This window comes from Homarus americanus, unplaced genomic scaffold, assembly GCF_018991925.1.
Source record: "Homarus americanus isolate GMGI-L3 unplaced genomic scaffold, GMGI_Hamer_2.0 scaffold40248, whole genome shotgun sequence".
NCBI classification, from domain to species: domain Eukaryota; kingdom Metazoa; phylum Arthropoda; class Malacostraca; order Decapoda; family Nephropidae; genus Homarus; species Homarus americanus.
In genome coordinates, this window is record NW_024712526.1 from 8409822 (window position 1) to 8433286 (window position 23465).

At 45.5% G+C, this 23465-nt stretch overlaps 1 protein-coding gene across 1 annotated transcript in view; it reads left to right on the forward strand.

Annotated features, from left to right (window-relative positions):
• LOC121863603 (serine-rich adhesin for platelets-like) overlaps positions 1–23465 on the forward strand; it is a 189137-nt gene that overhangs the window by 45169 nt on the left and 120503 nt on the right. The window contains exon 2 of the mRNA XM_042362334.1: positions 21–83. The gene's annotated coding sequence lies outside the window, so the exon portion shown is untranslated. The remainder of the gene's footprint in view (positions 1–20; positions 84–23465) is intronic.

The following is a 23465-nucleotide window of genomic DNA, read 5'->3' on the forward strand; positions in this document are numbered from 1 at the left end:
AGACAAACATCTATTTCCAGAACTGCCATTGGTGCGTTGCCGGTGAGTGAATGGAGCCAATCACCGTCAGGATAGCGACAAAGGTGTGTTGTAATTGGTGCGTTGATGGGATATGTAATGAGTGTTTATAGACCAATGGGATATCTGCTGTGATTGGCTGGTGGATATGACGGTGAGTAAATATGGACCACTCAGCATTCGGATGACTGGAGAGGGTATTTGTGATTGGCTGTTGGAGTGTTGCCAGGGAGCACACACTCGGTGAGTAGACGGACCAAAGAAAGCTCAGCTGTGATTGGCTGTTGGGATAATTGTTGAGCAAGCAGACCAATCAGCGTTGAGATGATAAACGAGGTTTATTATGATTGACCGTAGGAGTAAACGGTGAGTAAGATGGGCCAATCAGCTTCTGGATAATAAGAGCGAGCGGTTGTGAGTGGTCATTGGAGCGTCTACGGCTTCATCGCGCCGTGTTAATGAGCCAATCAACGTCTCCATAATCGGGGAGATCCTTTGTCATTGGCTGACAGATTAGTCAACGTCAGCACGGTGAGTCCATGGACCAATTAGCATCAATGTCACAAGATCTCTGTTTTGGGAAGGATGACGTCATGGAAGGTAAGGACCAATCACTGCACATCTTGCTGAAGGAGGCCCAATCATCGCTCAATTTGGACAGTGAGCAACCCACGTCATACTGTATACGTGTTTATTTACATAATGATTACTGTGTAGTTTATTATTATTATTATTATTATTATTATTATTGTTAAACCACGGAATTAATATTAAGTTAACATAAAATACCTATTATCATTATTATTATTTTTTTGTGGGAGGGGGATTGCCACGTAGTGAGTTTATATGCACCACAGACCCGGAGTTCCCAGACACGCTCTCAGGTAATGGTCAATATTTATGTGCCCTCCACCTGTACCATCACTCACCTGTCTGGACATGTTCATACCTGTGCTGGGGATGTGTGTGTTTGTGGTGTTTGTACAAGTCACCAGTTGTATTATGTGTTTGTTTAGGTATGTTTGTTTTCGTGTTGTTTGAATGTCAGGTAGCGTTAGGGTGTTTAATCAGGTGTTCTAAGGATTATTATTATTATTATTATTATTATTATTATTATTATTATTATTATTATTATTATTGTCGTCGTTGTTGTTAAATTCATACACTCACCTCGCCGAATAAATTAACATACAGTAATATACACACGTTGTTCCCCCCAAAATAATGTGTGTGTGTGTGTGTGTGTGTGTGTGTGTGTGTGTGTGTTGTAGTGTTATTAGGAGACATCTTGTGTTGCTTGATATTGTTGTGTTTGGAAAGTGTGTTGAATTGAATTGAATAATATAAGTGTTTTCCTTTATAAAATAACCTGTTGTAAAGTGATCAAGATTGAGGTTGTGTAAAATGATATAATTGAAACGTGTGATTTATGCATAGATAGACGATGTTTGGGGTGTCTTAGAGGGGCGTGGGGAGAAGTTCTTGTGATTAAAAGGGTGAGAGAAGAAGGGTGAGAGAGAGGAAGGAAGAGAGAGAGGAAGGAAGAGAGAGAGGAAGGAAGAGAGAGAGGAAGAGAAGAGAAGAGAGAGAGAGGAAGAAGAGAGGAAGGGGGAGAGAGAGAGAGGAAGGTGAGAGAGGGGGAGAGAGGGGAAGAGAGGAGAGGAAGAGAGAAGGAGAGAGAGAGAGAGAGAGAGAGAGGGAGATAGAGAGGGGTGAGGGGAAAGGAAGGGTGAGGGGAGAGGAAGGGAAGGGGTTGAGAGGAGGAGGGAAGGAGGGGGAAGACAGGGGGGAGAGGGGAGGGGTGGATAGATGGGGAGGGGAAGGGGTGAGAAAGGGGAGGGATGCGAGAGGAAGGGGAGTCTGTATTTCATGTGTGGGAGAGGGGAGGAAGGAAAAGGGGTTGAGGGTAGAGTGGAAGAGGGAGAGAGGGGTGGGGGGTGTGTGAGGGGATGGGGGAGAAGGGGGTGTGGAGAGGGTGTGTGGGGGGGAGGGGTGTGAGGGGGGGAGAGAGGGGGGGGGAGAAGGGTGAGGGGGGGTGTGTGAGGGGAGAGGGTGTGTGGGGGGAGAGGGGTGTGTGAGGGGAGAGGGGTGTGAGGGGAGAGAGGGATGTGTGGGGGAGAAGGGAGGGGAGAGGGGTGTGTGGGGGAGAGGGTGGAGGGAGAGGAGGGGTGGGTGTGTGGGGAGGGGGAGGAGGGGGTGAGGGGAGGGGTGTGAGGGGAGGGGGGTGTGAGGAGGGAGAGAGGGATGTGGGGGGGAGAAGGGTGTGTGAGGGGGAGAGAGGGTGTGTGAGGGAGAGGGGGTGAGGGTGTGAGGGGTGAGGGGTGTGTGAGGGAGAGAGGGGGTGTGTGGAGGGGAGGGTGTGTGGGGGAGAGAGGGTGTGTGGGGGTGTCATACAGCTGATACCACTCGGCTGCATCCCAAAGGCTTCTGTGGCACTGATGGGCTTTTACACCCTCCTCCTCCTCCTCCTCCTCCTCCTCTCCTCCTGTAGCCACCCTCACACTCATTGATATACTTTATTGACGCCATTGTAACCACACACACACACACACACACAAAACGAAAGACTACAGGTGTGTGTGTGTGTGTGTGCAGCAACAGAAGAGACAACAGAGTAACACAACAGCCACAACACGAAGACACATCAACCACAGTAGTAGCCGCAGCAGTGTTCCATGGGCTGGGGTGGAGGAGGTGGTGGGGGGATAGGGGAGGGGGGGATTAGGGATTGATTTGGGTTAAAGGTCAGGCAGAGGAAGCAAGACTAAGCTTTTAAAAGGTCACCAGCTGCTAACACTCTCCTGGGGCAACCCGGCTGATGCTCACTGGTCCACGGGGGGGATTGAGATGATGGGGTGGGGGTATAGGATGAGGAGGAGAGGTAGGGGAAGGACGATGGAGGTGGAGGGGAAGAGGAGAGGAGGAGAGAGGAAGGTGGAAAGAGAAGAAGAGGAGGAGGGATTTAGATGGAGAATTGAAGGAAGGAACGAAGGAAGGAGAGAGAGAGGGAGAGGGGGGTGAGGGGCAGAAGGGAAAGAGGTACAAAAATCACACGACAGACAAGAAGGAGGAGGAGGAAGAAAAGGAGGAGGAGGAGGAGGAGGTACAAGACGACCCGGTATGGTCTAAAAGGGGCCTTGGGTCCTGAGTCCTCCTGGAATGTTTAGTCAGAAGGTGTTAAGAAGGTCCGAGAGATTTTAGGTCCTTCGTTTTGGTTTTCCTCTATTAAGGGTCTTAGAGTACAAAAATGGCGTCTTTAAGGGTTCAAGGATACTAAAGTGGCGTCTTTAAGGGAAGGGTTCAAGGGTACAAAAGGTCGTCCTTAAGGGAAGGGTTCAGGGGTACAAAAAGGTCGTCTTTAAGGGTTCAATGGTACTAAAAGGTCGTCTTTAAGGGTTCATTGGAAGTAAAAAGGTCGTCTTTAGGGGTTCAAGGGTACAAAAAGGTCGTCTTTAAGGGTTCAAGGGTACAAAAGGTCGTCTTTAGGGGTTCTCGTGTCTTTAAGGATTTAGGGGTATAGAAATGTCGTTTTTAAGGGTTCCAGAGTACAAAAAGATCATCTTTAGGGGTTGGGGGGGGTAATCTTGTCTAAAAGGGTCCTAGGTTAAAAAATATTGTCCTTAAGGGTTCTAGTATTGATTATTGAGGGCACCAATAGTAGAGTCTGAGATATGAGGTGGGGAGCAGGGGGTAAGGACGAAGATTATTATCAGGTATTTGAGTCCAGAAGAGAAAGATTCGAAGATATTTGAAAGGTGAAAAAAATCGAGAATTGCGTGAGTTCTCAGTATAGTGTGTTTACGATACGTGTTTTTGTTGACTTTGTCTGGTAAGTTTGTATTGGTGAGCGTCTCTGAAGTTGGACACAGTCACATGATCTAGACGACACAGGATGTTTTATATCACTGGAAGAGCATCTCTTGTGGGGAGCGAGGAGGTCTTCGATACTCTCATACTGTCAATCCTGTATACGGAGTGATGCTTTGATGTATAGAATGAATTTCCGCATGCGGCGACAATTGTAATTATATACTGTATTATTATCTCAAGGAACAGGCCAAGTTCTTGTGAGGGCTTCGCATGCGGCGTACTTTAGATATCTTGTAGGGAATGAATATCTCAATGGTTGCCGCGTGTTAATCATTAATGAATAACCCAAGTAATTCAGGGGCTTCCACATTCGACCTTAATGGTTCTGAATGCAACCCAAATAATTGAAGGGCTTCCGCAAGCTGCCTGACACGATATGGACCACATATTGCGGGACTTCAAGCTTCTAACTGCGGCATGCATTGTAACCTGTGATGAAACTACCGCAAACGGGCTTCTAATGATTAAGGTGTGAGCCAAAGTCATTCAAGAGCTTCCGCAGGCGACCTGATGTGGACCACGTGTTGAGAGGAGGATGCACGCAGGGGCCGCAGGCAGATGGAGGGTGCGGTCATGCATAAGTCAGAGGCAGCGGCCACCGTCCTAAAGTGGACGTTCTCTTGTTGCTGTTGCCCCGCTCCACCACCCAGCCACCCACCTTCCTAACCACCCAGCCACCCACCTTCCTGACCACCCAGCCATACACTCCACTAGCTGAGCATCCACTTAACCTAACCTGAGCAGCCACCCAGCCACGAACTATCCAGTCTCCCACATTCCTAGCTGCCTAGCCATCGACCTACCTAGCCACTTAGTCACCGAGTCAGCCAACCACCCATCTACCTACCTAGCCACCTAGCCACCCAACAACCTAGCTACGCACCCAGTCACCAAGCTTCATCCAGCCAGTGCATTAACCAGCCACCCTCCTAGCTACCCGGCCACTGAGCTTAACACCCGGCCAGTCACTAAGCTTAACACCCGGCCAGTCACTGAGCTTACCACCCGGCCACCCAGACATACAGCAATCCAGCCACTCTTTAATCAATCTACCAGCGATACAGCTAACCAGCCACCCATCCAGCCAGTCATTCAGTCAACCAGTCAGTCATTCAATCAGCCAGTCAGCCATCCAGTCAACCATCACCTGAAGATTAAACACCCAAACGTTACCCTGGGGCTAGGTTAGGTTTACGACAGGGTGGTTAATCTTTAGGTGATATAAGCTGGGGTGTCTAGTCTTCAGGTGATATAAGCTGGGGTGTCTAGTTTTCAGGTGATATAAGCTGGGGTGTCTAGTCTTCAGGTGATATAAGCTTGGGGTGTCGAGTCTTCAGGTGATATAAGCTTGGGGTGTCTAATCTTCAGGTGATGCCTTAATCTCTACACATGTAAAGAATAATTTCCTTAAAGCTACTGCAGCCCAGTCACCTGAGGGAGGCACGACACTTATATAATTACTTAGGTAGTCTTTTGGAGTTCAGGGGTACAAAAAGGTGGTCTTTAAGGGATAAGGGGTACAAAAAGGTAATCTTTAAGGGATCAGGTGTACAAAAAGGTAATCTTTAAGGGATCAGGGGTACACAAAGGTAATCTTTAAGGGATCAGGGGTACAAAAACGTAAACTTTAAGCGATCAGGGACACAAGGTCACTACTATATTGTATATAAAACCATATCGTGAATATGTTAATTGTGTATAGTGCCATAGTGAACATAGTGTATAGAGTAAAATAGTTGCGAACATATTGTGTATAGTAACAGTAGTGAACATGTTGTGTATAGAGTACCATAAAGTGAACATATTGTGTATAGTAACATAGTAGTGAACATATTGTGTATAGTAACATAGTAGTGAACATATTGTGTATAGTAACATAGTAGTGAACATATTGTGTACAGTAACATAGTAGTGAACATATTGTGTACAGTAACATAGTAGTGAACATATTGTGTACAGTAACATAGTAGTGAACATATTGTGTATAATAACATAGTAGTGAACATATTGTGTACAGTAACATAGTAGTGAACATATTGTGTACAGTAACATAGTAGTGAACATATTGTGTATAATAACATAGTAGTGAACATATTGTGTACAGTAACATAGTAGTGAACGTATTGTGTACAGTAACATAGTAGTGAACATATTGTGTATAATAACATAGTAGTGAACATATTGTGTATAGGCGACCTGTGGTGTAATGGTCAACATGCTCGTCTCACAAGCGAGCGGATCCGGGTTCGATCCCCGGGCAGGGTGAAACTATGGGCAAGTTTCTTTGCGCCATTTGCCTCTGTCTACCCAGCAGTAATTGGGGACCTGGATGTTAAATGATTTGCGGTTAGTGTTCCGGCGTAATGGTTAGCCAGTGCAGTTGGCGAGTTGTCGGGTCATTTTGGACTATTCCTTGACACTGTGCCCACCCTGGCACAGGTCACTGAACCACATTGAGGCCTGGGGAGCGAAAATGCAATAATTATTCATAGTAAATAAAATTTATGATAAAAAGTAAAATAAAATAATAATGATAGCAATAATAATAATAGCACTAATAATAATAAAGAACTATAAAGAAATACAAAAATGAACAAAATCAATAGTGAGAAATGCTATATGTATGTTGTGTTGTCAAGTAAGAGAAACAATTGAGATCTGCAATTGTGTGTAAATGAGGCAGAAAGACAGATCAGCAACCTCGGACTTGGCCACAATTTTTGTGATGCCATATCGCAGATTAGTGGCAGCGGTGGGATACAAGACTAGGAACAACACATCTCTGAATTGGTGGCAAGGGTGGAATACAAGACTAGGAACAACACATCTCTGAATTGGTGGCAAGGGTGGAATACAAGACTAGGAACAACACATCTCTGAATTGGTGGCAGTGGTGAGATACAAGATAAGGAACAACACATCTCTGAATTGGTGGCAGCGGTGGGATTCCGAAATACGAAACCCACCTATCCAAAGACCGTATAAAAAAACACTAATGCAACAGATGATTCATGGAAGTGGGAAAAAACTGGTGCAAATGCCAAAATATCTCTCCAATATGATATAAAAATGTGAACTATAAATCAGTTCTTTACATTATCGTAGTTCTCTGTAGAAATACTGAATGTGTGTGTGTGTGTGTGTGTGTGTAAAAATGCCCTACCATGAAGTGTGCTAAGAATTGAAAAACAAAACTGAGAAATGGTCGCTCTCCGCCTTTGGCAATTTTACGAGGGCCATTTTAAGAGTCCCAGAGTTTTTTCTCAAGCCAGTGACAGAAACTAAGAGGTAGGAGAGAGGGAGTAGAACAGGGAGAGATATGTGAGTGGGAAGGGGGAGGTGAGTACGGTGAGATAGTTTAGTGAGGAGAGGGAGGTGAGTGGGGAGAAGTAGCTGAGTAGGGTGAGGTAAGGTTAGGTTAAGTCTGGGACCTATTTGATTTGAGTGGGTTTACAGGTCACTGGGAGGAAATCAAACCAAGTGGTGAGTGTTGTTGAAGAGACCTATAAACAGCGGTCACCTTCCTCCCACTGGTCGATGTAATACTGATTTGAAGGATCAATTTCTTTTTTCCCTTCATCTAAAAGTTTTGGGGAAGTGGGAATAACTCTGGTTCTCTCCGTCTATCTTTATGTCTGTTCGTGATGAGTTTGGTTTTCTCTTCGTTTTTACATACATACGATGCATTGAATTGACTTTGTGTTGAAGTTATAATCAAGTTCTTTCTAGTTTGTTTTGGTTGCGTATAATATTAGGTCGAGTAAGTTTACATTCATAGCTGTTTATATAATAATACACCCCCCTCAACCTCAGGCCTGTTCACCCAGTCTCTTTTTTTCGAAGCCGCTTGAATACCCAAAATATAGAATTGCCCAAAAACTATCTTTACGATTTTGCGTTAGATGAATATGACACAAGGGACGAAGGATTATGACAACCCTACCGTGACAACAGGAGTCACAGCGTTCATTTTGAAATTCACCCGATCCCTCCGTATAGATACTTTTTTGGAGTGTGTGTGTGTGTGTGTGTGTGTAGTAGATTGTTGTGTGAGAGCAGTCCATTGAGGTATCCCCAAGGAAGCCTTAGTTAACACAGGGACACCAATCACGACAGGTGTTCTCTACGGTATCCCATTTTTAGTTCAAAGGTGCTGGTTGGTGACTGGACAATGATTGGACACAAAAAAAAAACCCACTGAAATGGAAAAAAAATAATGAAAAGCAAGCGGGATGGAAAAGGGGGCTGAGGGTGAATAGAACTAGGAAGAGGGAAGTAGATTTGAAAGGAAGGGTGAATGCACCTGGAGGAAAAATATTGTTGAGAAAAATAGAAACTGGAGAGTGGTGGTGGTGGTGGTGGTGGTGAGGGTGGTGGTGTGGGTGGTGGTGGTTGATGATGGTAGTTATGGTGTTGGTGGTGATGATGATGGTGGTGGCGCGGTGGTGGTAGCTATAGTGGTGTGGTGGTAGTAATTGATATTGTTATTGTCTACATCCAATTATATTTTTACTCTACCATACGTCCCTATCTGTTATGTCGGTATGTAACAATGGGGGAGGCTCAGGCGACTCTTCCCTCCCTGGCCCCCTCCCCTCCTCCCTCCCTCATACCAGCACCGGCCCGGCCACAGCTGCAAACGGCTCATCCCTTTAAAGTGTACCTATCCAGTTCTCTAGCCAAGGTATTAGTCGACCCCCACAACTTGCCAGCTGGTAGTAACAGCTCACTGGATCACACACACACACACACAGAGCATCTCTAGTCACAATATGTTTAAGGTGACAAGACTGCACCTTCACTGTAGCACGGAAGGGAGGGGGGTAGGGAGGGAGGATAGAAGGGAGGTAGGTAGGCAAAGGATAGAAGGAGTGAGGGAAAGAAAGAGAGAGAGGGGGAGGAGCAGGAAGGAGGGAGTCAAGAGTGTGAGAGGTTGTCACTCACTACCTCAATCATATAGTACATACATGCATACATACATACATACATACATACATACATACATACATTCCTGAACCCCCTCTTAACTCCTTCACTACCTGCATCGTCATCGTCCTTATCTTCCTTGTTTTCGTCCTATTCATCATCATCACCATCATCATCATCATCATCATCATCATCATCATCATCATACAGTTAAGAATCTACCTTGAGTCAACATCACTTTTAAAACACTATAGTATGTGTGTATTTTTTCCCCAGGTGGTACTCAAACATGTCGTATATAATCCTCCGTTAAAAAATGAAAATCATCACCCGTGTTTGTTTTTGTTTTAGTGCTTTAATATTTACTCTTGTGTTGTTTACGCCAGGAAACTTTAAATCATTTCTGTGATTTATGTTCTCTCTCTCTCTCTCTCTCTCTCTCTCTCCCCCATCCACTGAGACCTCCATCGCGCCCTGACGCCGATGGGGGGAAGGCAGAAGGAGGGGGAGGCGTCAGTATCCACCGGGAGGGTTAGTATCAGCGACTGTCAGCCCAGGAGGGAGGGGTGTGGAAGTGTCAGGAGCTGTGCGTTGGAGGGTGTAAGTGTCAGGAGCTGTGTGTTGGAGGGTGTAAGTGTCAGGAGCTGTGCGTTGGAGGGTGTAAGTGTCAGGAGCTGTGTGTTGGAGGGTGTAAGTGTCAGGAGCTGTGTTTGTGGGAGAAGTATAGATGTCAGGAACTGTGTGTAAGAGGATTTAGATGTCAGGAGATACGTCAGGGTAAATGGCAGTTAGTGTCAGCTGCTGGGAAGTTATGTCTGTGTGTGGCTGTCAGGAGGTGCATAGGAGGAGGAGGAAAGGTGTCAGAATCCGGGGTAGAAGATGTCAGCAGTAAAATGTCATTAGGTGTTGGAGATTGAGAGGTAGATGTCAGCACCTGTTACAGATACACAAGTGTCAGCAACTGTTTTAATAGGGGAGGCGAGAGGCACAGGTGTCAGGAGCATGCTTGTTGATTGAGAGGATATCGGCACACAGGTGTCAATACGAGGCCACACAGGTGTTAAAACGAAGCCACACAGGTGTTAAAAAGAAGCTACACAGATGTTAAATCGAGGCCACACAGGTGTTAAAACGAGGCCACATATGTTGAAACGAGACAAGAGGTTCAGGTGTCACAATATAATTAACAATTAAGGTAAAAAAGGGCCTCTCTTTCGCCAGGTGTTGTCGTCACTGGAGCCCTCAGGTGATCAAAGCCCTGTGTAAATGAGAGGTAAACAATGTGGGTTGTGTGTGTGTGTTTGGATGGGTGGGTGTTTGGATTATGTGGATGGGGGAGGAATGTGGGTGTATGTGTGGGTGTTCTGAGCTTGTGTGGATGTGTTTGCTCTCTCTCTCTCTCTCTGACCAATTTGCCTGATGACCTCTCTGTTAACATTTTCATTGCTGGCTCACTGACAACGATGTCTAGTTAACAGACTGCCTGGACGGATAGATGGATGGATGGTTGGACGGATGGATGGATAGATGGATGGGTAGGTAGCAGGATAGATGAATGGATAAATGAATAAATGACTGGATGGTTAGGTAGAGAGACGAACGATTGAATAGGTAGTTGGCTGGACGGATGAAAAAGCGCCATGTTTGTTTACATTCGACAGAAGGAAAACTCACAATAGGTAAACAAACTATGGAATCAAAATAAAACAATATGAAAACAAATATCTCAATGTAATGATTTGTGGAATGTTTATATGACGAGCCCCTGTAAACGCGCTAGTGAAGGGGCAACGCACTAGTGAAGGGGTAACGCACTAGTGAAGGGGTAACGCACTAGTGAAGGGATAACGCACTTCAAGAATCTCCCGTATACGATATCTAGAGGAGGTTACTATATACCTAAGGGAAGAAATGCATCGTCTGGCGCCCTAAGGATCCAGCATCTATAAAATTGCGTCCAGAATCTCCCTTATCCAAATGGTTTTTAATACATGAGGGAAGAAATTCGTTGTTCGATAAGCTAAGAATCTCTCCACAGCGTAACTATACTTGTTTCTTGCTACAATAGAGAACAAATTTTAGTTGACGGGTGTGTGACTACGCTGCTGCCCTGTTGGGGAGGAGTGGTGGTAGGGAGGAGTGTGGCTGGGAGTGGTAGTGAGGTATGGGGAGGGTGGTTTTGAGGAGGGGGTTGTGTGTGGTGGTTTTGAGTGGTGGTTGTGAGTGGTGGTGTAGTGAGGAGTGGTAAAGGGAGGAGGTGGAGTGGGTAGGAGTGGGGGTAGGAGTGGTGGTGAGTGGTGGTTGTGAGTGGTGGTTGTGAGTGGTGGTTTTGAGTGAGTGGTGGTGAGTGGTGGTTGTGAGTGGTGGTTTTGAGTGGTGGTAGTGAGTGGTGGTTTTGAGTGGTGGTTTTGAGTGGTGGTAGTGAGTGGTGGTGAGTGGTGGTTTTGAGTGGTGGTGATAGTGAGTGGTGGTAGTGAGTGGGGGCTGTGAGTGGGTGGTGGTGAGTTGTTGTTGTGAGTGGTGGTCCATTATGGAGTTTTATTCTTGACTTGTAAGTGGAGGCAGCTAAGACCAACCTTGCATTGTGAGCGTCTGAACCTTGTCTCGAATTGTAACTGTAAGAGTCTAACCTAACCTAACCTAACCTAACCTAACTTAACTTAGCCTAACCCAGTCGATACGATTTGGCCCGTTCAAAGGACGTCTCAAATTTAAAGACACAAGTCGTAATTGTTAGGTTAGGTTAGGTTAGGTTAGGCTAGGTTAGGTTAGGTTAGGTTAGGTTAGGCTAGGTTAGGTTAGGTTAGGTTAGGCTAGGTTAGATTAGATTAAGATATAACCTAAATAAGGATTTGGGGTCTATATTTCTTGGGTCTGGTGGGTAAATACTTCAGAGTTAAAAGTGAAGCCCTGGTAGTGTAGTGTAGTGTAGTGGAGTGTAGTGTAATGTAGTGTGCTGTAGTGTAGTGTAGTGGAGTGGAGTGTAGTGTACCGTAGTGTAGTGTAGTGTAGTGTAATGTAGTGTAGTGTAGTGGAGTGGAGTGTCACCTCTGACCTCTTGAGTCAAGTTTATCTCTTCAAAAATTGTGTTTATGTTTTAAGGTTTCCCGTGTGTGTGTGTGTGTGTGTGTGTGTGTGTGTGTGTGTGTGTGTGTGTGAAGGATATGTATTGTATTCTTCTATGTATGATATCATAATTTAATTTTGTCCTTTGCAAACTCTTCCTAAAATTCCTCTCTTCTCTTCCACTGCCCCCTCTCCTCCCCTCTCTCCCCTCTCCCTCCTCCCCACCTCCCACTCCCAGGAACGGTAGATTAAGGAGAAGTATTTAGTAACACACTGGTCCAGCAGGGTAAAGGTGATGACGTCCGTGTTAATTACCTCCATGTCTCACCTTGAGGTCGTTAATGATATTTTCTTTTGGCTAACGACTGTGAAGGTGTGTGTGTGTGTGTGTGTGTGTGTGTGTGTGTGTGTGTGTGTGTGTGTGTGTGTGTGTGTTGACGTTAGAGGGTATGTGTATTTGTTGGTGATTTTCTATTCCTAGAGGCTATTCTCTTCCACACACACACACACACACACACACACACACACACACACGAGAGGCAGTAATCCTGAGAGGCATAAATCCTGGCTGGAAATCTTAAAAAGAGTGATTGTACCATAAATCTCTTCATACACCCGCTGTTGGGGAGAGGGGAGGCAGTGAGGAGGTTGTGGGAGGGGAGGAAGGACGGGGTGTGGGGAGGTGAGGGAAGGGAGGGGAGGAGGGGTGAGGTTGATGGAGAGAGAGAGAGAGAGAGAGAGAGAGAGAGAGAGAGAGAGAGAGAGAGAGAGAGAGAAAGAGAGAGAGAGGATTATGTTGTATCTGTGCGTCAAAGCCATAAAGTGTTTTTGTATGAAAATGTGTCTGCTTTTGTTCTGAGCCAACTCTGCTGAGGGTGTGTGTGTGTGTGTGTGTGTGTGTGTGTGTGTCTGTGTGTGTGTCTGTGTGTGTGTGTGTGTGTGTGTTATTCCATTATAAATATCTATATGAGAGCACATTCTCAGAGTATGTTATTATTTTCAACCATTCAACATAAAAAAATAACCAGCTTAAAAAAAAGGAAAATAAACTTTCCAATTTCACTCTAAAAATTTGTCCTCACTGAGCATAAAGTGTATTAAAAAAAAACACACACACACACAAAAAAAACACCAACACGGCAGCCAACATCCGAAGCGTGACATTATCAAAGGACCTCTTCGTCAGCACTACACAGGGAGAGGGCCACACACCACCACCACCACTAGTTAACGAGACTGGGGGGCGGGGGTTATTTTAGTATAGTTACACCTCCAAAATGTTTTTCCACTCCGTTTTCTATTATATAAATTGTTGTAATTATGAACTGTGAGATGATCTATATATATTATAAATTGAAATATATATGAATGTGAAATAATATAGTTTGAGATTTAAAGTATTGTCAGAGCCACGATTCTGATTCTGATAAATATTAACGTAATTCTTAATCAAGACAACGTTTCGATTCAGGTCAAAAACAAACATAAAAAGTCATGATTCTAATTCTGATTCTGGGGGAAAATAAAACGCCCGAATCACGAATCATTTTTTCATTTCTGTGTCTGACGGGGTAAAGTTTTTTTTATTTTTTTCTTGATGGTTTTTTTTAGCGTTCGTGTTTGGGCTATCTTGAAAAACTTTGTAATTACCTGTCACGTATCGGCTGAGTTGGCTGCTGGGTGAACTTGGGTGAATGGTAGTCAGGTTATTATTATTATTATTTATTATTTTTTTATTATAATTGTTATTGTTATTATTATTCGTAGTAATAATAATAATAATAATAATAATAATATTGGTAGTAGTAATAGTAGTAGTAGTAGTAGTAGTAAATTGGTAGTAGTAGTATTTGATAGACGTAGTAATAATAATAGTAATAATAGTAGTACAGGTAGTAGTAGTAATCAGGAAGTTCTTTGTAATAATCGTCCATTACAAAGTTTTAAATTATACCTAGTAAAAAAAAACCCTGATTATCCCCTAAAACAAGGTACATGTGATTTAATTACTTAAAAATACGGCTTTGGGTTCGGATTCGGTATTCAGGGTTCGGATTCGGTATTCAGGGTTCGGATTCAGGTGTCGGGTTCGAGGGTTCATGGGAGGAAGGCACTCATTTACACCAATCTTTTAATTGAGACTCTCCGTGTGTGTATTTTTGGAGTGTCAACAAAACGTGTATTTATCTCGCTGCTATTGTGGCTTGACATGACTCTGTGTGTGTGTGTGTGTGTGTGTGTGTGTGTCTGTGTGTGTGTGTGTTTTAAGTGTGTCATGCACGTCCATATACACTCACATACAGTATATATAAATATGCTCATTACATCTCTCTCTCTCTCTCTCTCTCTCTCTCTCTCAAACCACCGTTACTAAATGACCTTTGACCTCGGACGACTTTTGACCTTTCCTAGCGCTGTGTTGGATAAATCTGAACCTTGAATAATACACCATCCAAACTCCCGCTAAAGGGCTGCTACTGTAAACAACAAACAAACAAGTAAATAAATAAACGTAAGCAAACAGGACGATACCAAACTTTTATTATGGTAAAACGTTAATAGATTTTGTTTACGAATTTCTTATGATAATAATAATAATAATAATAATAATAACAATAACAATAATAGTAAATAATAACAAAAAATAATAATGACCTGATTTAGCCTGACTTCATTTAACCTAACCTAACTTTAATTAATCTGGCTTAACCTAATTAACCTTACCTAATTTGACGTACCTAACTTAACCCAATAATACACACACACACACACACACACACACACACACACACAGAAATGAAACACCAAAATGATCCCACTTCTCTTCTTCCTCTTCTATCTTCTCTCTCCATCGATCTTCCTTCTTCTCTCGTCCTTCTTCTTCCTCCCTCTCTCTCTCTCTCTCCCCCTCTTCCCCCTTTCTATCTTCGCCCTTCTTCCCTTACTCTCTTCCCCCTTCTCTCTCCCTCCTTCCGTCTTCCTCTCTTCCCCATCTTCCCATTTATTCCTCTCCCCTCTTCCTCCTCACCTTTCCCCATTCCCCCCTCTCTCCCCTCCCCTCTCCTCTAGCCTCCCATTCCTTTTCTCCTCCTTCCTTTCCCCTCCTCACCTCTCTTTTCCTCGCAGCTATATAAAGAGAGAGAGAGAGAGAGAGAGAGAGAGAGTTCCCGCTTCTTCAATTATGGGGTAAACTTTATCTTACGAAACCTTTGAGAATTTGTCATCGTGTCGTAGCGAAATTGAACCCGTTAGTGGAAACAATTAAAAACTTACGAGCCTTGGGGAATCCACCATTTTACCGTAATTTATGTCGACCAATTAGTTATGTTCCTACGTATCAACTTAGGACGAAATTTTAACTTAGGAGAAAATTTTAACTTCGGAAATTTTAACTAAGGAAATTTTAGCTTTGGAGGAAATTTTTAACTAAGGAAATTTTAGCTTTGGAGGAAATTTTAACTTCGGAAATTTTAACTTAGGAAATTTTTAACTAAGGAAATTTTAGCTTTGGAGGAAATTTTAACTTTGGAAATCTTGTTGAAACTGTGCCATCGCCAAGTTGCCATAAATCACCTTAGTCACCCCCTCCCAGTTTTCTTTATTCGTTTACGTTTTCTATGATGGCTGTGAATCTGCCTTTTGGAAAGTAAATAAAATCGTGTGGGTTATCTCTCTCTCCCTCACACACACACACACACACACACACACACACACACACACACACACACACACACACACAGAAAGTTAGCCAAATTTATCGGGTGTTCGAAGGGAAAGTCGAGGTTAGTGTGTTTATTTTTTTATCTTACAGTGCAAAGCTTTTAAGAAATGGAGGTGTCTGTCTGTCTGTCTGTCTGTCTGTCTGGCTGTCTGTCTGTCTGTCTGTCTGCATTTGTCTATATCTGTCTATATTTATCTCCTTGTCTGTCTGTGTGTCTTTGTCCGTCTGTATTTGTCCCTGTCTATCTGTCTCTCACCACTCATGGTTGTCTGTCTGTGTGTAGAGTCTCTGGTCGATGCGGAAGCCATATTGGGTTGAGTCTTTGTGTCTAAAGTTTATGCAGCGGAGAGAGAGAGAGAGAGAGAGAGAGAGAGAGAGAGAGAGAGAGAGAGAGAGTGTAAAGATTTATAATTGACGCATCTTACCTCCCCTTCTTCTTCCTCCTCCTCATTCTCCTCCTCTTCCTCCTTTTACTCCTCCTCCTCCTCCTCTTCATCCTCTTTCTCGTCCTACTCTTCCTCATCCTCTTCTTACCCCTCTCCTCTTCCTCCTCATTCTCTTCCTCCTTCTCCTCGTCTCCTTATCCTCCTCCTCGTTTCCTCCCCTCTTATCTTCCTCTCCTTATCCTCTCTTCCTCCTCCTCTCATTTTAATTGCTCTTCCCTCCTCTCCTTTGTCCTGGTCTTCTACCTTGACCATTTTAATTGCTCTGAAGTTTCCTTGTTCCTCTGCCTACTGTACTGACGCCCCGGGCTGCTGCTGTACCGACTAAATGCTGTTATTGCTATTTCATGGCGGACGGACTCACACTTAACACCCTGGAGTACGATGACGAGTTTTGAGTACGAGATTTTTTACCTTTTTGAGTACGATGACAATTTCTGAGTAATGTGATTTAACCCCTTGAGTACGATGGTAGTTTCTGAGTACGATGATAATTTATGAGTACGAAATTTAACCCCTTGAATACGGTAATAAGTTTTGAGTACAAGTTTTAAATCATCGAACTCAAGAGGTTAAGTTATCGTACTCGAGAGGTTAAGTTATCGTACTCGAGAGGTTAAGTTATCGTACTCGAGAGGTTAAGTTATCGTAATCAGGTGGATAAGACAAAGGAAACGATTCCCGTACGCGAGACGAGATCACAGATTGTCGATTTCATCCTGACAAGAAAATGAGATTCCCAACCCAACCCAACCCAACCCAACCCAACCTAACCTAACCTAACCTAACCTAACCTAACCATCACGTACGGTAATATATCTTGTGTTGTCATGAGTCTCATTTGCATACACCGGTAATATAATCTACATATTAATAAGCATTATCCTCTACAGTTCTTGGTGATGGGGGAGGGAGGCGTGGGAAGGTGTAGAAAGAGGAGGCGTGGGAGTGGAGTTAATAGAGGAGGCGTGGGAAGGGTGTAGAAGGAGGCGTGGGGAAAAGAGGTGTGGGGAGGCGCGGGAAGGGGGTGTGAAGGCGTGGGAAGGGGTGTAGAAGAAGGAGGCGTGGGGAAGGGGGTGTAGAAGAGGAGGCGTGAAATTGGGTGTAGGGGAGGCGTGGGAAGGGATGTGAAAGGGAGGCGCGGGGAAGGGGTGTAGAAGGGGAGGCAGGAAGGGGAGGCGTGGGAAGGGGGTGTGAAGAGGGAGGCGTGGGAAGGGGTGTATGAAAGGGGAGGCTGGGGAAGGGGGGGTGTAGAAGGGAGGCTGGGGAAGGGGAGGCGTGGGAAGGGGGTGTAGAAGGGGAGGCGTGGGAAGGGGGTGTGAAGGGGGAGGCTGGGGAAGGGGTGTAGAAGGGGAGGCGTGGGGGAAGGGGGGTGTAGAGAAGGGGAGGCGTGGGAAGGGGGTGTAGGGAGGCGTGGGGAAGGGGTGTGAAGGGGAGGCTGGGAAGGGGGGAGGGTGTGAATGGGAGGCGTGGGGAATTGGGCGTTGTAGAAGGGGAGTCTTGGGGGGAGGGTGAGGGGGGTGTAGAAGAAGCGGAGGCGCAGGGGGAGGGGGGAAGAATATGCACGCTGTTGGAGAGAAGAGGAAGGGGGTGAAGAGAGAGGTCAGATGCCTGGATCCCATCAAAGAGTCCTCTCTCTCTCTCTCTCTCTCTCTCTCTCTCTCTCTCTCTCTCTCTCTCTCTCTCTCCTTCTGTTCCAGCCACAGTTAATAAAGGGAAGGGACTTGGGGACTTAATGTGTATGTATATCTTCTTCAGGGAGTTAACAAAGGACGCCCTAGCTGCCCTCAAAGGCCTTCTCTCCTCCTCCTCCTCCTGCCTACTCCTTCCTATTCCAGACTCTTCCCCATCATAGCTTACCTCCCCATTCCTTCTCCTCCCCACCACTATCCCGTCCCACCTCCCCATTTCTCCTCCACTCTATCCCTACCTTCCCCATTCCTCCTTCACCCCACCCCAACCCCATTCCCTCTTCCCCATTCATATATCTCCCTATTTCATCACACACACACACACACACACCAGACACACACACACACACACACACACACACGCAGACACACACATACAGACACACACACACACACACACACACACACACACACACACACAAGTAATCCAGGCGGTGGTGAGACGCGGTGAATGGGTCTGGCAGATAGAGGTGAGGTGTAAGCTTTGAGGGCCTGCACCAGGGACTAGATTGTGAGTTGTGGTCGCCTTTGTAAGTCTTCCTCCTCCTCCTCCTATTACTCCTCTTACCCCTCGTCCTATCCATCTCCTCCTCTTCTTCTTACTCCTCCTCGTCCTCTCTACCCACCCTCCTCCTCCTCTTCCTCCTCCTCATCCCATCACCCCCCAGGAGAAGAATTATCCTACCCCAGGCAACGAGGTAGTGATGCCAAGAGTTATCGTACGCCCGCCAAAGGATACTATCCTGTGAAGTTATCGTACGTGGGAATGGTGGGGAAAAATACAAGTTTTAAATTATCGTAAAGTGAGATAGCTTTTTGTTAGGGGATCGTCGTGAGAGAGAGAGAGAGAGAGAGAGAGAGAGAGTTATCGTACTGTGAGCAATAGCCAGATATCGAATATGTCGATGTGGACATTAACCCCACCCACCCACTTAACTACTTCCTGAGTTATCGTACCCGGGCATCTATTAGCTGCTGCTGTGGTTGAAGTTATCGTACCCGGGCATCTATTAGCTGCTGCTGTGGTTAAAGTTATCGTAACCGGGCATCTGTTAGCTGCTGCTGTGGTTAAAGTTATCGTACCCGGGCATCTATTAGCTGCTGCTGTGGTTAAAGTTATCGTACCCGGGCATCGATTAGCTGCTGCTGTGGTTAAAGTTATCGTACCCGGGCATCTATTAGCTGCTGCTGTGGTTAAGATATCGTACCCGGGCATCTATTAGCTGCTGCTGTGGTTGAAGTTATCGTACGGCATCTATTAGCTGCGTGCTGGGTTAAAGTTATGTACCCGGGCATCTATTAGCTGCGGCTGTGGTTAAAGTTATCGTACCCGGGCATCTATTAGCTGCTGCTGTGGTTGAGTTATCGTACGGGCATCTATTAGCTGCGGCTGTGGTTAAAGTTATCGTGCCCGGGCATCTGTTAGCTGCGGCTGTGGTTAAAGTTATCGTACCCGGGCATCTATTAGCTGCTGCTGTGGTTAAAGTTATCGTACCCGGGCATCTATTAGCTGCGGCTGTGGTTAAAGTTATCTGCCCGGGCATCTATTAGCTGCTGCTGTGGTTGAAGTTATCGTACCCGGGCATCTATTAGCTGCTGCTGTGGTTAAAGTTATCGTACCCGGGCATCTATTAGCTGCTGCTGTGGTTGAAGTTATCGTACCCGGGCATCTATTAGCTGCTGCTGGTTAAAGTTATCGTACCCGGGCATCTAAACTGCTGCTGTGGTTGAAGTTATCGTACGGGCATCTATTAGCTGCTGCTGTGCTGCGGCTGTGGTTATTATCGTACCCGGGCATCTGTTAGCTGCGGCTGTGGTTGAATTATCACCCGCATCTATTAGCTGCTGCTGTGGTTGAAGTTATCGTACCCGGGCATCTATTAGCTGCTGCTGTGGTTGAATCGTAAGACGTACCCAGGGCTGCTGCTGGTTGAAGAATCTATTAGCTGCTGCTGTGGTTGATTATCGTACCCGGGCATCTATTAGCTGCGGCTGTGGTTAAAGTTATCGTACTCCGCTAATTGACACTGTGGAGGGGTTGTGAGTGGGAAATACATGGAATTATTGTACTCTGGGAAATTATCTCAGCGTGGGCGTTTGAGGGTGTATGCATGAGGCGTGTGGGCGTGTATACATGAGCCGAGTGGGCGTGTATACGCATGAGCCGAGTGGGCGTGTATACATGAGCCGTGTGGCCGTGTATACATGAGCCGTGTGGGCGTGTAAACATGAGGCTAGTGAGCGTGTATACATATCTGTTCATGTGAGCGCGTGCATGAATGAAAGTGTTTATACATGAGGTGGGCGCTTGTGGTGTGTATGTTGAAGGATGTTATGCATGAGGGCGTGTGTGGGCGTGTATGCATGAAAGGCGTGTAGCCGGGCGTGGGGGAGTTTATCAATTGTGCTGCCTCAGGTGATAGTCTCATGCATAATTAAACTTTCCGGATAATAGAATGTGGTAGTGTGTGTGTGTGTGTGTGTGTGTGTGTGTGTGTGTGTGTGTGTGTGTGTGTGTGTGTGTGTGTGTGTGTGTGTGTGTGTGTGTGTCTGTGAGAGAGAGATGAGATGGTGGGTGGTAGTGAGGGTGACAAACACTTTCCTATTAAGATGAGACGTGTTATGCTGCTGATGCTCAGGAGGACGACGAGGGTGGTGGTGGTGGTGGTGGTGGTGGTGGTGGTAGTGGTAGTAGTGGTGGTTGTGGTGGTGGTGGTTGTTGTTGTGATGTGGTGATAGTAGTTGTTGTGATGTGGTGGTGGTCTTGGTAGTTGTTGTGATGATGAGGGTGGTGATAGTGGTGAGAAAGGAGGAGCAAGTAAGGGGGGATGATAGTGGGAGAGAGGAGGAGAGGAGGAGGTAGGCAATATTACTCTCTCTCTCCACTAAATAATTGGCCATACCATTAAATCGTTACCTCCCCTACCTCTTGCCTCCCCTCCTCCTACCTCTTCCCTCCCTCCACCTCTTGCCCCTCCTCCTCCCCCTACCTCTTGCCCTCCCTCCTCCTCCCCCTACCTGCCCCTCCCTCCTCCCCTACCCCCCCTCCTTTACCCCCCCCCCCCCTCCCCGGCAGGTGAGTGTATAGAGACAGGCTTGTAAATAAGACCTGAAGACCCAGTTATTGATTGACGAAGAGGGTGTGTGATGATGTGTGTGTGTGTGTGTGTGTGTGTGTGTGTGTGTGTGTGTGTGTGTGTGTGTGTGTGTGATGATGTGTGTGTGTGTGTGTGTGTGTGTGTGTGTGTGTGTGTTGTGATGAGGTCGTGCAAGTTCTCCTTTATCTTGCTGTGTAATTTAGGCAACAGGCGGATGATTTATGACGTGTGTGGGAGAGAGAGAGAGTGTGTTCATTTCACCACCTTTTTACGTAACACATTTGTATACATAGTGTTGCCGCTGCTCCGTTCTGACATCCCCCTCCCCCTTAATTATCCCCCTTCTCTCTCCTATACTCCCTATCCCTCTTCTCTCCTACTCCTCCTCCCTTCTTTATTCCCCTCTTACTTCCCCTCCTCTACTCCCCTGTATCAATCTCCATAATTAATATATCCGTATTCTCCCCACCTCCTTTTTCGCCCCCCTCCCCCCACCCCAAGCACCCAACCCTCCTCTTCTTTCATGCCTCCTCCCTCTACCTCTCGCTCTACACACAGACACACACACAGACACACACACTCACACACACACTCACACACACACTCACACACTCACACACAAACACACACACACTCACACACACACACTCACACACACACACACCTTATAAACTTTCTTTCATACATTAACAAAAACACCTTCAGTATTTTCCATTGTTGAAGACTTAGGAAAACTTTCACCCCTGACACGTGAAAGCTCTCTATAACTTTCTCTTCCTTTCCTTGCTCAAACTTTCACTCTTAACAAAAGCTCAGACAAAAAACAGGTGTATGTGACTTGTGTTAATTTGTTACGATAAGCGATTTTTTTTGTTTAAAGATGTGTTGTTGTTTGTTTTTGTTTGTGTGTTTAGATATATGTAAACAAACACGTAGAGGAACATACACACACAGATATAATAAACAAATATACACACACACACACACACACAAGCTGACAGTTATCGAATAATTTTTCTTATTGATGTTGACATATATGGTAAGTCGAGGAGGGAGGGGGTCGTGTGTGTGTGTGTGTGTGTGTGTGTGTGTGTTTTAATTTTTTTTTGTTTCCTTTAGGTCGTTTTATTTTTTTTTTAGTCCGCTGTTTTTCTGGTGTTTTTTTTTAGGTCGTGTTTTTCTGATTTTTTTAGGTCGTGTTTTTCTGAGATCGTGTTTTTTGAGGTCTTGTTTTTCTGAAGTCGTGTTTTTTGAGGTCGTGTATTTGAGTTGTTTTTGAGGCTGTGTATTTGATGTGTTTTTCTGAGCTCTTGTTTCTTCTGAGGTGTATTTGAGGTCGTGTTTTTCTAAGCTCGTGTTTATTTGAGGTCGTGTTTTTCTGAGATCTTGTTTTTTCTGAGGTCGTGTTTTTTTGAGGTCGTGTTTTTCTGATGCGTATTTGAAGTCATGTTTCTGAGATTGTGTTTTTCTGAGGTCGTGTATTTGAAGTCATGTTTTTGAGGTCGTGTATTTGAGGTCGTGTTTTTTTTTATTATTTCTTAAGTGGTCGTAACTCTGATGTAGGAGAGAGAGTATCCTTAAAAAAGTTTACGATCTGAATAACTGATTAAAACTTTTGGGGGGGAATGTGGCGCGCGGGAGGTCCGTATTATCGTCTCGTCTACCTGGACCAGCGGCGGGAGGAGTTGGACCAGGGGCGGGAGAAAGAGTTGGACCAGGGGCAGGAGAGTTGGTCCAAGGGCAGGAAAGGAGTTGGACCAGGGGCAGGAAGTTGGAACAGTGGCGGGAAGAGTTGGACTAGGGACGGGAGAAGGAGTTGGACCAGGAGCGGGAAGAGTTGGACCAGGGACAGGAAGAGAGTTGGACCAGGGACGGGAAGAGTTGGACCAGGGGCGGGAAGAGTTGAACCAGGGACAGGAAGGAGTTGGACCAGGGGCGGGAGGAGTTGGACCAGGGGCGGGAAGAGTTGGACCAGGGGCGGGAAGAGTTGGACCAGGGGCGGGGGGAGTCTGGAACAAAAGTTGAAGGGTGGGCCATTCCTCCTCTTCCCTCTTCTCTTTCTCTTCCTTCTTTTCTTTTCTCTTCCTTCTCTCCCTCTTCTCTTCTTCAATCAGTCCTCCTCTTCTCCTTTCTCATGGCCACTCCGTTTTCTTCCCCCTTTTCCTTCTCACCCTTTCTCTCATGTCTCTCTTGTTTCTCTCTCATTGTCTCACTCTCTCTCTCTCTCTCCTTCCGTTTTCTCTTCCAGTTTTCTGTCTCCTCATTTTCTTCACTTTCCAGCCTGAGTCAACTATTTTTTTTCCTATGAATATCGCTCTTGTGTTAAGCCTCCCTTGAGTACGATATTAACCCACCTTGAGTACAGTTCCTCGAGTCTTCTGAGTACTATATTAAGCCCCTTTTAGTACGATTTTGAACCCTTGAGTAAGATATCTTGAATGATAATAATAATAATGATAATAATAATAATAATAATAACAACAACAACACAGGTAACTGGTATAGCCGCAGGTGGGTGGGTTGGTGGGTTTGTGGTGGTGGGTGGGTGGGTGGTGGTAATGAGCGAGGCTGTGAGAGAAAGTAACCACCCTAGGCTCTGTATACTGAGACTCACCCACTAATAGTACCCCGA